General features: G+C 43.8%; 1 protein-coding gene across 3 annotated transcripts in view; it reads right to left on the reverse strand.

Moving 5' to 3' along the window:
• The window catches only part of MYO18B (myosin XVIIIB), a 2352406-nt gene that overhangs the window by 258050 nt on the left and 2080812 nt on the right, over window positions 1-13544 (reverse strand). The gene's annotated exons all lie outside the window — the stretch shown is intronic.

Consider the following 13544-nt stretch of genomic DNA (forward strand, 5'->3'; position numbering starts at 1 on the left):
TATACTCATACATATGTCTGTATACACATCTGTATAGTGCTACATATATATGGCCATGTGTACATCTCTTTGTATGTACATATGTATACATATACATACATATATGTATATATACATATGTGTATATATAGGTATACGTATATGTACATATACATATATGTGTATATAGCTATATATGTATGCACATCCTATGTTTACAGATATGCCTAGTTATGTTGGTATATATATATATATATATATATATATATATATATATATATATATATATAGATATCCATAACTATATGTGCATATCTATCTATTCTGATATACCTACTACCGTCAATATATCTGTAGATATCCATACATATATGTGCATATGTATCACTATCTGTATAGATGTAGACATATATTGCTCTGTATATGTATATACCTAGGTGTGTATATGTATACCTATGTACATATACATACCCATCTACATATGTCGATATGTATAAGTATAATCATATATATATAGATATCTGGATAATTATATGTACATATATTTTCACCATATGTCCTGGACATGGAGTGTAGCCCTACCCAAGCCCCTATAGTCCCAACCTCATAGTGCAAGGGGATGTCAGGTATGTATAGCAGGTATGTTAGTAGACTATTATTACCGTAATTGGGATTGTCTTCACAGACATGGTGCATGTGGGAGGTCACATCTGCTTTCCACATGTGTGCCATTGGCTACTGACAGACATCCTAAGGACATCTTAGTAAAGTACCGCTGCTAGCACGTAATGCTCCTGTGGACTGCAGCAGAGATATTGGCCAATATATGTGGACATTCTGAAACACTCTGTACAGTCCAGAGGTATACACAGAACCCCTTAATGCAAAACCTGTGTACCATGCCTGACAATATGGATGTTAACAGCCATGCATTCACACACCCCTGTCTGGGCTGACACATAATAACTGCTGGTACAGGGGTGCCATGGCCACATACTACCCACTAGATATTGACATACATCTGTACAGCATCCCACTGCTCTGTCTGACATACATGACTGCTAAGGGAGGCCCGGCAGCAGTATATCTGGCAAGTGTCTGCACATGACATCTCACTGGGTAAGTACACTACGCTGTTAGCATGTAACAATGCACTGTGAAGGCTACAGGCAGACTGGTTCAACACTGGCCTACATTTCCTATGGGGGAATGCACATGTACCTGCACATATTCATAGGTGGTTACACCATAGGTTACACCTTCTTTCCATTTCTTTTTCTGTACCGTATTCCATACCTTTCCCCCCCCCCCTCTTTCCCCCCTCCCTCTTTTTTTTTTTTTTTTTTTTTTTCCTTTCCCCTTTCTTTCCCTTCCCCCTTCTTCCCCTCCCTTCCCTTTTCTTTCCTTCCCCTTTTTTTCCCTCTTCCCCTATCCCTTCCCCTACCCCCTCCCCTCCCCCCCTTTTCCCCTTCCTCTTCCTCCCTTTTCCCTTTCTTTCCTTCTTCTTTCGTTCCTTCTTACCTTTACCTTGGTTGTTATGGAATTCACACCAATATATATATTACTTTTTAACACTTTTCAGAATGTTAGATTATTCCCTACTGGTTTAGGATATTGTCTTATCACATTAAATGCATTTGTAAACAGTGTATGAGGATAGCATGTTTATAGGAATGGGGGGTTTTACTACAATGGAAGTTTTAAGTATAGATATCCCTGTCATATTATATTTTTATGTTTTGCTTATTTGCACTATGTATACTGAACTTGTATGGTTGCAAATGGTGCTAATGTTTTTTACTTTGCCTTATATGGGTATGGTTTCCTGCCTAATTAATTATCATACATAACTATCAATTTTATTGTCTAATTGCCTTGTTAAGTGGATAGTCTATTGTATATAAGGATAGGGACTAACCCTTTTTACTTGTAACCTGATGAAGCGCACGATTTATGTGCGTGAAAGCGCTTGTTCTTCTATTAATTAAACAGAGTTGATTGATTTTAATATCGTGGTGGTCCCAGTGTTTTTCAACATATTCATAGGTTCATAGGTTCATAGATTAGTACTAAGCTAACTGTCCTTGCGAGCCATTTTAAGCCTAGCAAATTAATTCCTTGTGAGATTCAAACTCTGCACCTTGTGTTTGTAAGGTAAACACCTTAACCATTACACCACCAGCAGGCTCTGCAGGCATGTCACAACACAGGGTAAAATACACCTGTGTGAAAGTGCATAACCACAACCGATGTGAACACAGCCACATATGGTAAGCTAGCATAATATTACAGTATATGGACTATCTGTTCAACACCATTCTCATATGTGCCACTCACAGACTAACCCTACCTATACTGGTCTGCTACACAGTTTGGTCTGCTGGCTGTCTGTGGTATGGGATGTGTGTGTATATGGTCCTACAAACATGTAAGCCAATACGGTAACATACAGTGGAGTAGCATGTAACATCAGATAGGACAGGACCTATAACAATGACATCGACCACAGTCTCTAAACAGGCTAAAGTACATATTAACATTACACACACTGTCGACATTCACCATAGGTACACAGACCTCCATACTGTACAAACGACCACAGAATGTCCAGGTTTATCACCCCTACTGTACATAAAGTGTAGTAGTCTGATATCTCACTGGCTTATTATCAGACACGATGACACTAATGATGGTGCACAGCACATTTGCACTTCTTAATGCACGACATATGTACAAAGATTGACAGAGGTGTGGCTGGAAGCACATACACAGGGCCAGTATTGACATGTTGCCGGGATAACCTCATACATTTACTGTTGTAACAGGGTTTGTTGCAACATATGTCCTATGAGGGATATGAAGTCAGTATCTGTCACGGCTTTCACCATCTACAGACTGCAATCCCCACACTGCCTTCTGCAGTTCACAGATACATGCTCTGTGGCTAACATATGAAACCAAGGGCACAACACACTGCCAGGTCTGCAGATGACCCTACAGGTGGGGATTCCTCATAAACATAGAACTGACATGGCAGGTATTAAAACATGTAGGACAGCCATATTCACACATACACACTGTTAAACCAACATTACTTCAAATGCAGTATAGCAGCACTTACAGTTTGTAGTCAGGTCAGGAACATCCCATTCCTGTTTGTTGCCCTGTTTCCACAGTATATGTTGTTAGAGGTAAATCCCCAATCCATCTGAGATGCTGCTGCCAAACAACAGACCTAGTTCCTGCTCACAGTGAATGAAAAAGGCCAACACCAACATGATGTCCTAGATATTGGAGTGTGTTTCCATGCAATTGGCTATGGGAATGTTACCACAGCTGTTCCACATGCAATCAGCTAGGGGAGGGCTGAAATTCATGCAGAGGCCATCAGCTGATCATGAGCATCACTTAAAATACACATGCTGCTGGCTAAGCAAAGCAGGTGAAGGTCTCCACATCCACCAGAGAGGGAGTGAGAGAAGTAGACAGAGGCAAAGACAAGTCAGGGAGGGGTGGGAGAGTAAAACCTAACCATGTTTGTGTCACACACCTACCAGCACAGGGTATCAAACCCCAGATGACTATGTAGTGCTATCACATTTCTATGCAGTTATTAGATGAGCCACAAAGGTTACATGTTGTGGAGCTCTCAGAATGTATATGTGATGGTGAGTGACATCTGCAACAGGGACATGGTAGCTATATGGTAGATGTAGTACACATGCCTGTCTGCATGAACAGGTGCCAGCATCAGCACAGCCACATTCTCACAGAGATGCACACAGATTGACACACTTGGCAGGGCCAGGAATACAACTCATCACTAGTGAATTTGCCACAACACATTACTGTGCAGGTTTCACATGCACCACAGGGATCATACAGAGGTGATATGGGCAAAGGGTATGGGGAGGTGTCGGACATCAGACAGCATGCTTCAGTATGCCAGTGGGGGTTATAGTGAGTGTGGATGTGATCATACGCATCATACAACACACACACAAATACACAGGGTGCCAGTACTGAGATGCCTGGGTGCACGTCACCCGGGTGACTATTGTGTGTGGCCAATGCTGTGCATCACTTGTCGTGTATGTGTTCCTTAATCCATGATATGGATGGTGTCTGGGATGTGATGTGCACACCTCCCACATGTGACATGTGGAACTGTACCTGGGGTGTCTGGCCGATGTTGTGTACACAATCAGATGTGCCAGTCTTGGCCACCTGTGGCAGGAACTGGTAATGGACCTCAGGTTTACCCTGCACCTACATTGATAGCATGGTAATGGCATTCCCTGGTGTCAGTGGCATCTGTACATACAGGGCATGTTTTCAGGCATGGTATGTCTTTTCTGGGTCACATGTGATGGCACCACAGGTGTCCAGTGGAGAACATGGGGAAGGTGCACTGTCTGCATGAACATGCCTATTGGACAGATAGACTGGGTTCCATCCCCCCTGCAATCACTCCATAGTTCCTATCAGTGGCCAATATGCAGTGTACTATCCACATATTGGCTGTCGCCTAGGCATGTGTGTGTGTGTGTGTGTGTGTGTGTGTGTGTGTGTGTGTGTGTTTATGTGTGTCTGTGTGTGTGTGTGTGTGTGTGTGTGTGTGTGTGTGTGTGTGTGTGTGTGTGTGTGTGTGTGTGTATGAGACATGGGTTGAGAGTGTGCTCTGGGTAATACTAGGGTTGTTAACTGTGATTGCCTGGCCTTGATGGCACTTATATGTTTGTACCCCAGCCTCTCAGCTATTTCACATCACTTATCCCTGTACGGTGGACATTGTGATATATACTAGGGCAACCATATAAAGAATGGTCAAGGAATCACACACACACACACACACACACACACACACACACACACACACACACACACACCTGTTATGTCTGGGAGTAGAACCCCTACCCAACTAGTTTATTACACTACATCAGTACGTAGTTACAGTACATGCCATGGAGATTACTGGAGAATTTCTTCCCCAAAGGTGTATATCACATTGGATGACATCAGCAGGATTTGCAAAGTAGGACATTTGAATTGTACTGAGTGTGGCTAGGCTAAAATGCATTGCTCCCTACACAGAGAGTGACACACACACACAAAACATCCACAACTGACATGTGTGGGTATAGAACCCCTAACAGAGGTCTATATCACACTACAGCATGGAGCTGTTATAGGACGCACCATGTGGATTACTGGAGAGCTCCTTTCCTAAAGGTGTATTTCACAATCAATGACAACAGCAGGCTTGCCAAAGTAGGGTATTTGAAATGTATTGCGTGTGACTAGCCTGAAATGCATTGTTCCCTACATGAGATTTCTGGGCTAGTTTATTACACTACAGCAGTACGCAGTTACAGTACACGCCACGGAGATTACTGGAGAATTTCTTCCCCAAAGGTGTATTTCACAATGAATGACAACAGCAGGAATGCCAAAGTAGGGCATTTGAAATGTGGTTTCCTATGAAACCATCGAATTTACACTACATCGAAAATGAGAAGATCGGGACTTCTATATTGAACTTGCAAACCATCGAAAACGGAAATCGTCGACTTCCAAAGCGTCGAAAATGAAATGTCACAGCACTTGTGTATGTTTAACGTGACCCGGTAAGTGTGCGACAGTGACGGAGGTAGGAGTGGTCAGGTAAGTGAGTTAGGGTTAGGGTGCAGGTAGGTGAAGTGTGCGTTAGTGTCGGAGCTTCGGCTAGGGGTGGGTAAGTGAGTTAGGGTTAGGGTGCAGGTAGGTGAAGTGTGCGTTAGTGTCGGAGCTTGGGCTAGGGGTGGGTAAGTGAGTTAGGTTAGGGTGCAGGTAGGTGAAGTGTGCGTTAGTGTCAGAGCTTGGGCTAGGGGTGGGTAAGTGAGTTAGGGTTAGGGTGCAGGTAGGTGAAGTGTGCGTTAGTGTCGGAGCTTGGGCTAGGGGTGGGTAAGTGAGTTAGGGTTAGGGTGCAGGTAGGTGAAGTGTGCGTTAGTGTCGGAGCTTGGGCTAGGGGTGGGTAAGTGGGTTAGGTGACGTGTGCGTTAGTGTCGGAGCTTGGGCTAGGGGTGGGTAAGTGGGTTAGGGTGCAGGTAGGTGAAGTGTGCGTTAGTGTCGGAGCTTGGGCTAGGGGTGGGTAAGTGAGTTAGGGTTAGGGTGCAGGTAGGTGAAGTGTGCATTAGTGTCGGAGCTTGGGCTAGGGGTGGGTAAGTGAGTTAGGGTTAGGGTGCAGGTAGGTGAAGTGTGCGATAGTGTCGGACCTTAGGGTTAGGGTTTGGGTCAGGGCTAGTGTGTATGTTATGTAGTGTAGTGTGTTGTTTATGTTCCGTGTGTCGGTGTTATGGTGTTCGGTGTTTCGCGTTGTCTGTAGTTATAACTTCTCTCCTGTATGTTCTGCACTTTCCATGTAGTCGATGTTTTAAATGTCGACGATTTCTGTTTTCGCTGTTATGTACTTTCGATGGTCTAGTCTCGATGTAGTCATTCTCGATGTAGTGTAAATTCGATGGTTTCATAGGAAACCTTGAAATGTACGTAGTGTGACTGGCCTGAAATGCATTGTTCCCTACATGAGATTTCTGGGCTACAGCTTCCCAGAGGTATATTTCGAGGTGGATGACATCAGCAGCCTTGCCAAAGATGAGCATTTGAATTATAGTAAGTGTGACTACCCTAAAAAGCATTGCTCTCTACACTGACAGACACACACACTTGCCAAGTCTGGGATTAGAACACCTACCTAACTAATTTATCACACTACAGCAGTACACAGTTATAGGACACACTATGGAGATTACTGGGCTAGTTTCACAGAGGTGGATTTCAAGGTGGATGACATCAGCAGCCTTGCCAAAGATGAGCATTTGAATTGTAGGGAGTGTGATTACCCTAAAAAGCATTGCTCTCTATATAGACAGAGTCAGACAGACACATTTGAGTCAAAATCAGGGACGTTCCTGAAAATCAGGGACAGTTGAGAGGTATGCATACTACAGCAGTACACAGTAACAGGATGCACTATGGAGATTACTGGAGTACAGTTTTCCAGAGCTGTATTTCTAGGTGGATGACATCAGCAGCCTTGCCAAAGATGAGCATTTGAATTGTAGGGAATGTGACTATCCTAAAAAGCATTGCTTTCTACACAGACAAACACACACACTTGCCAAGTCTGGAATTAGAAAAGCTACCTAACTAATTTAGCACACTACAGTAGCACAGAGTTACAAGATGTGCTATGGAGATTACTAAGCTATAGCTTCCTAGAAGTGTATTTCTAGGTGGATGACATCAGCAGCATTGCCAAAGATGAGCATTTGAATTGTAGGGAGTGTGACTACCCTAAAAAGCATTGCTCTCTACACAGACACAGTCAGACAGACACACACACACACTTACCAAGTTTGGGATTAGAACAGCTATCTAACTAATTTATCACACTACAACAGTACGCAGTTACAGGACGTGCTATGGAAATTACTGGGCAACAGTTTCCCAGAAGTGTATTTCTAGGTGGATGGCATCAGCAGCCTTGGCAAAGTTGAGCATTTGAATTGTAGGGAGTGTGACTACCCTAAAAAACATTGCTCTCTATACAGACAGACACACACACACACACACACACACACACACACACACACACACACAAACACACACAGTTGCTATGTCTGGGATTTGATCTCCTACCTAACTATTTTATGACAATACAGAGTTATGGTATGAGCCACAGAAATTACTGGGCTACAACTCTCCCAAGGGTGTATTTCACAGTGGATGACCTCAGAAGGCTTGTCATAGTAGGGCTATGGGGAGGGCAGTGTGTGTGCATGGGCCATAACCCATTCATCTAGAGGTTGACATGCCACATGCGGGCACACACAGGATCATATTTCACAGGTTCCTGTATACAGCTGCTAGTTGACTACTTCCTTGTACAGTCATGTTTCACAGCTGGCACATGCACCAATAGTCTGTAATGCTGACAGATACCGGTGGCTAGTATCTGCAGTGAGTGACATCTGAATCTCATGTGGTTGGAGCCCTATGGCTGTGTACTGGATGGTACAGGCCTGGATGGATCCTTGTCACAGTCACCCTCTTCCACACATCTATGTATGTCTACCTTTAGCTTCTTGTAGTGTGTTGTCCTTACATATATGTCTGTATTCCTATCCACTGTGTGTGCAAGGCATGTGTGGTGCATACTGATGAGTGTCTGCCCTAACAACTGCAACTGCCAGATATGTCTGGTCCACTGGTTTTTACAGACATGGCCTTCATGGGTTAAAGTGTGTTAGCTTGCCCAGTATGACCTTTCAGTATGTTGTTGACTGACATTGCCTTACTTTCTCTAAGTGTATGAGCATGCCCAGTATGGTCTTCTGTATTTAATGTGTGGATTGAGTCCAGGTAGTTTTTACTGCAGTGCTGACCTTGGTTTTCTACACCAACAGGTGGCATGCTGTTTCTGCAGGGTATCCATCAAGCATTTGGCATTAACTGTTCCTACATTTCTGCACAGAATGGGGGGCTCAGCTGACTATTTCTACATTTCTACAACAGGATGGGGGGGGGGGGCACCTGACTATTATTACATTACTACATAGGGGGCACACCTGTTTATTTCTACACAGGGTTGGGTGGCACACCTGACTGTTATTACATTCCGTAGGGTGGGGGGCTCACATGGCTATTTCTACATTTCTACACAGGGTTGGGGGGCACACCTGACTGTTATTACATTACTACGTACGATGGGGGGCTCACCTGACTATTTTTACATTTCTACCCTGAATGGGGGGGCACATCTGACTGTTATTATATTACTACATGGGGGGGCACACTTGTCTATTTTTACAGTTCTACACAGGATTGGGGGGGCACACCTGACTGTTATTACATTACTATGTGGGATGTGGGGGGCACACCAGACACTTGTACACATTTGCTATGACTGTACTGGTATGTCACGTACTCCATTTCATTCTGTATTGTTATTTATCATGCTGACTAGAGGCATACCAGTGTACTACAGATCATGGCTTTGGTTGCCCTACATATTATTGTCTGACTTCCTACCCTTTAGAACTAACATCCCACTGCCTGCCCTGCTGTACTCTGTCTGTGTAGGCCTGGGGGGGGAGGTTAACCATAGCTGTCATTCAGGGGCCATAGCATAGGCTCTGTCTGGGTTTGTCTATACCTGCCCTGCTGGCTGAAACTGTTGTTGGGTATGTGAACCATCCTGACTGGCATGTGTGGGTTATATGGGCACACATGTTTGTCAGCACATTTCCTGCAGTGGGTTTTGTCACCCTGTGTAGTACTGGCTACTATGGTGACTCCAGTATGTGTTACAGATGTCATGGTGCCACTATGGATGTCTACTGTCTGCTGCCATAACATTCAGCCACCCATTTCCCTTGCAGGCTCACTTCCATACCATAGATAGAGGTAACAACACATTCTACTCCATTTGGCAATTGGCAGGTTAATTGACTTATCATGAGGGTGTGCCAGACTTGCAGATGGTGCTGGAGGGCTGTTTATGTTGGATGCACATAGTACACTCCCTATACATGGTTGAGCACAGGTATTATCATGTTTGGCATCCCTTTTACTGTATGAGCGAGTCAGAGAAAGGTGTCATTCCCTGGGTCTCTACTGTGTCCATGTATGTGCTATGCATTGTCTCTTTGCTGCAGCCTTGGCATACTGGGCACACCTCCATCTGCCTACTGGGACAGACTCAGGTTGTTCCTCCTCTGAGTCACTCTGTGCCTGTGCAGGCCTCGGCATTGGTGGGGGGCTGTGTGGCCCTGCCCCATGCTGTTCCTGCTGCAGCTGTTTCCGCAGGATCATATTGTGTAGCATAGCACATACCATAACAATTTTGGTACATGTAGCTGGTGAGTAGTGCAAGGCTCCACCAGATGTGTCCAGACACCAGAACTGTGACCTGAGCATCCCAAACACATGCTCTATTATAAGTCTGGTCTGTGCGTGTGCCTCATTATGGCATTCTTGTTCAGGTGTGTGTGCATTTCTGATGGGTGTCATTAGCCATGGCTCCAGTGTGTAACCAGCATCCCTCACTAGGTGTCCGTAGGAGGTATCCCCATTGACAAATCTCTGGTACAGCTGTGTCAGGTGCCATATGTGGAAATCGTTATAGCTTCCAGGTCAGCCAGAACACACATTCATTATAATGCCCTGGGCATCACATACGACCTGGCAGTTGATGGAGAGGATGCTCCTGTGGTTGATGCAGGCTCTACCCTGATCACCGGGTTGTGCTTTGATGCATATGTGCATGCAGTCTATAGCACCCACTACCTCAGGGTATTTTGCTATTTGGTGGAAGAGATATATATTGCTGGCCAACACCTCACGGGTGTTGAGGAAATACATGTGCTCAGTGGCATGTGCTGACATGGCATCCAGGAACTGGTGGAATACTCTGGATGCTGATGTCTGTGAGATCCCCATGATATCCCCAGTTGAGCTTTGGGAGGTACCTGTAGCTAATATTCCTAGGCCTACACATACCTTGGTATCCACTGGGATAGGTTCCCCTCGGTCACTTTGGTGTGTCAGGTGTGGCTGGCACAGCTCAACAATTTGTTGTAGGAGGTCTCTGTCCACCCTATAGTGCTCCACTATCTCCAGCTCATTTAGCCCCTAGTAGGTTACCCTGGGTCTGTACACTCTTCTCCGTCTCCTCATTGTGGGTTGATCAGCAGCATTCACATCTTCACCACCCTCAACCTCTTGTACATGTTGTTCTATGTTGCCTGCTGTAGCCATTCTCATTTTGTAGGTTTGTTTGTTAAAATTTCCCCACTTGTATACATTGGTGGTGTAGAGTGTGGGAAAAAAATAGAGGGGAAGGTGTTTGCTTAGTTTATAGTAGTGTTCTGGGCTGGACTGGTCTGCTGCCTATGTAATTGGCTGATTCTGATACATTTCACCTGCCAGCTAAGCTAGTTCCTTGATTACCTTCCTACTTCTGTATTCCCTTCCCATTGCCTTCCTGTTTAAGCCCATGTGCATGCCCTGCAAACAGAGGGCTCAAATGTGCACACTGCTGCTATTTCCTGGTTTAACTTCTTTTTTTTTTCCTGTAAAACCCGGTGTGCAGCGTGCACACCTGCTTAGGCTTTGTAAAGAGTGCCAAGCAGGTTTAGACACACCCCCTAGCTAAGTTAGGAGCAAACCTGAGCCACAGGGCTCCAATCTGCTTACAGTATACCTGACACCCCCCTCCATGATGTCACTTAACTCCTAGGCTTGCACCAAGCTATTCCTAGTCTTACACTGTTGGGACCTGACTCACATGCTGGGGAAAACTGGGATTCACTATCCTTCTCCTCATTTGCATAGGATTGCCTGCTAATGCATAGTTACATGTCTCAGACTGAGCCTCCCCTCTTAGCAACCACTACTCACTCACCATGTTGTCTTCTGCCTGCCATTGGCTTGCATGGCAGCATATTGATTTTAGTTGGAATGCTTAATTTAGGTTAATTTATTTATTTTCACCCCGATCCTGTTTGTGCTCCACTGCCCTACACTTAAACAGCCGAGATCGGCTAGAAAAAATAAAAGTTGATTTCTGTATTTTTTTTTGTTTGCAATGCAATTGGCCTTATACTTGGCCATTGGCATGCTTACTACATGACATGCAGCCTTTATTTGGGGCTGTCACAGCTCTGTTTTGGATTTTGCAGAAATGTACTTGGTTACATTTCTGCAGATAGCACTAGTCCTGCACGGACAGTTGCAAGCTTCCTGGATTGCAAAAATCACCTCATTTGCATAGATTTCTCCTGCATATGTGGTGATTTGTATACCAGGGCTTAGTCCGTGCAGAATTAGTGCAGGAGCGCTCGTGCACACCCCCTGCAGGCTGTTCCTGGATCGCATGGCAAACATATTGCCTGCTTGAGCTCCTGCACCGATCTTGCACTCCATGCAAGCTTTTGAAAATCTGGGGGAATGCCTTTAACCTGAACAGCCACAGTTCAACAGAGGAAAGCAGAGAGGAAGCATTGCATTGTTTCAGACATAGAGAGAAAGACTGAGAAATACTTACTTTGGCAGACATATTTCAGGCTGCTTAAAATTATTCTTTTGTATTCTATACTTTGCAAATTGGAATGCTTAATTTAAGTAAAGCAAGCTTGTTTGAATCACGTGTGTATGTGTCAGAGGTGTGATCTACCATAACTACACACACACACACACACACACACACACACACACACACACACACACACACACACACACACACACACACACACACACACACACACAAGCATATGCAAATACTTTTTTTTCCTGCAGCATGATCTCATCCTTATTTAGCACATAAACATTTTCAGTTAGGTAGAACTATTCTTTTACCATAACTTATCACTAAAAGATTTTATAGCGATCCACATGCATGGCTTTTTTTTTATTTTTTTAATATTGTAACATGAATAAAGCCCTAATCCATTTTAGGAAGGTAATGAGTCCTGGACTGGAGTATACTAAACAGATTTTACCACATACCCAAGAGCTTATGGAATAAAAAAGAAAAAAAATAGTAAAAAGCAGGTAGGATTAAACAGTACAGACAATTTATTTTCTTAAATGCAAATAAATGCTGGTAAACAGTTAGATAGGGAACGGAAGACCCAATCTACAAATGCATTTCTAAAGTATATGAAAACAAGTACATCTGAATCCTAAATAGGCATGCGTGCTCACATGAAATGTGACACCTTGCTTCCCTTACCACATATACACATTTACTTACAAACACTGCTCTTTCTTTCCATTCTTCTGTTTTCTATGGATCAGCTATAAAACCACTCATGAAAAGACCCCCTCAGAGCCATATCAGTGAACAGAAATGCTCAAAATACCAAAAATGCCAAATAGTGAATGTGTCAATCATTTTTTGTAGGTGACAAGCTTCCTATACATTCCATCTGGGGACAAACTTATTACACACCATGCATTTATTTATACCCGCGCCAGAGCTGCAAACATAAAGAAGGAGAAAACCTCCAAAACCAAAAGAAGTACTGCCAGCACACACTTATTAACCACATTGGAGGTAACTTCGTGTGGAAAATCATCACTAGCATTCTCTTCCTTGGCATCTTGTGATTCGGGCACTTGATGCCTGAGGATTCTAATCTTGGCCACCAGAAGATATATCATTTTTTAAAGTGCTCTCATGTTCTTTAAGTTGAGAGTACTATTTTCCTATACATTAGCATAACAACATTTGTACTGAACACAAAGGGCAGAAGTTATTTTTACTTTTTTTGTGGCACATTTTGTATGTTAAGATAATCAGAGGATGTGAACCAGTCATATCTGATGGACAATCAGATGTCAAATGCAGCAGGGTCTGCCACTGACCATGTACTGTCCATGCAGCAGCACCTGTGTCTTATAGCCTGCATATTATATTTCCTCTCATATATGTAAAAGTAATTCAGGATTTTGAGTTTCAGTACATGTACCTTATGATCTGCATTTTATGCTTTAATCTAATGAATGGGAACCACATTTGA

The sequence above is a fragment of the Protopterus annectens genome, chromosome 4.part0 (genome assembly GCF_019279795.1).
Source record: "Protopterus annectens isolate FY-2018-M chromosome 4.part0, PAN1.0, whole genome shotgun sequence".
NCBI classification, from domain to species: Eukaryota; Metazoa; Chordata; order Ceratodontiformes; family Protopteridae; genus Protopterus; species Protopterus annectens.